General features: G+C 53.0%; 1 non-coding gene across 1 annotated transcript; it reads left to right on the forward strand.

Moving 5' to 3' along the window:
• Nucleotides 1–436: 436 nt before the first annotated feature.
• TRNAA-AGC (transfer RNA alanine (anticodon AGC)) lies at nucleotides 437–509 on the forward strand. Its single transcript has one exon. It is a non-coding gene; the product is annotated as a tRNA-Ala (tRNA).

The raw sequence follows: 509 nt of genomic DNA on the forward strand, positions 1-509 counted from the left end.
CCCCCAGCCGTGCCTGCGCAGGGTCCGCTGGTCCCGCGGCTCCGAGGGAGTATCCGCAGGCACTCCTGCGGGAGGTCAGCGGGACCCGCGAGCTGCAGAACGGCCCCTGTGGCGTGCTGCCAGTGCTTGGGGCAGCGAAATTGCTAGAGCCGCCCTGCTTGTAAAGATCTGAGGAATTGTCCTAAAATAAACAATTTCTGCAGTCTGTTGTGGTAAAGAGTATGGGTTTTATTCCCACTCCTAATCAGCTAAGAATTTGAGCTAGGTATTCTTGCTCTTGGGTGCAGAGCAGAATGTTCCTTCCTAAATAACTTGTGCTGGAAACTGAGGCTTTGCGGTGACTGAGAAAATGACAGTATAATTTCCCCTGAGTCATTTGGGCAAGGAGGAGCTGGAGAACAGTGACTTACACATAGCTGAAGGTGTTTCTTCGTGAGGGGAATTAGCTCAAATGGTAGAGCGCTCGCTTAGCATGCGAGAGGTAGCGGGATCGATGCCCGCATTCTCCA

This window comes from Chelonoidis abingdonii, chromosome 2, assembly GCF_003597395.2.
Source record: "Chelonoidis abingdonii isolate Lonesome George chromosome 2, CheloAbing_2.0, whole genome shotgun sequence".
Lineage (NCBI taxonomy): Eukaryota > Metazoa > Chordata > Testudines > Testudinidae > Chelonoidis > Chelonoidis abingdonii.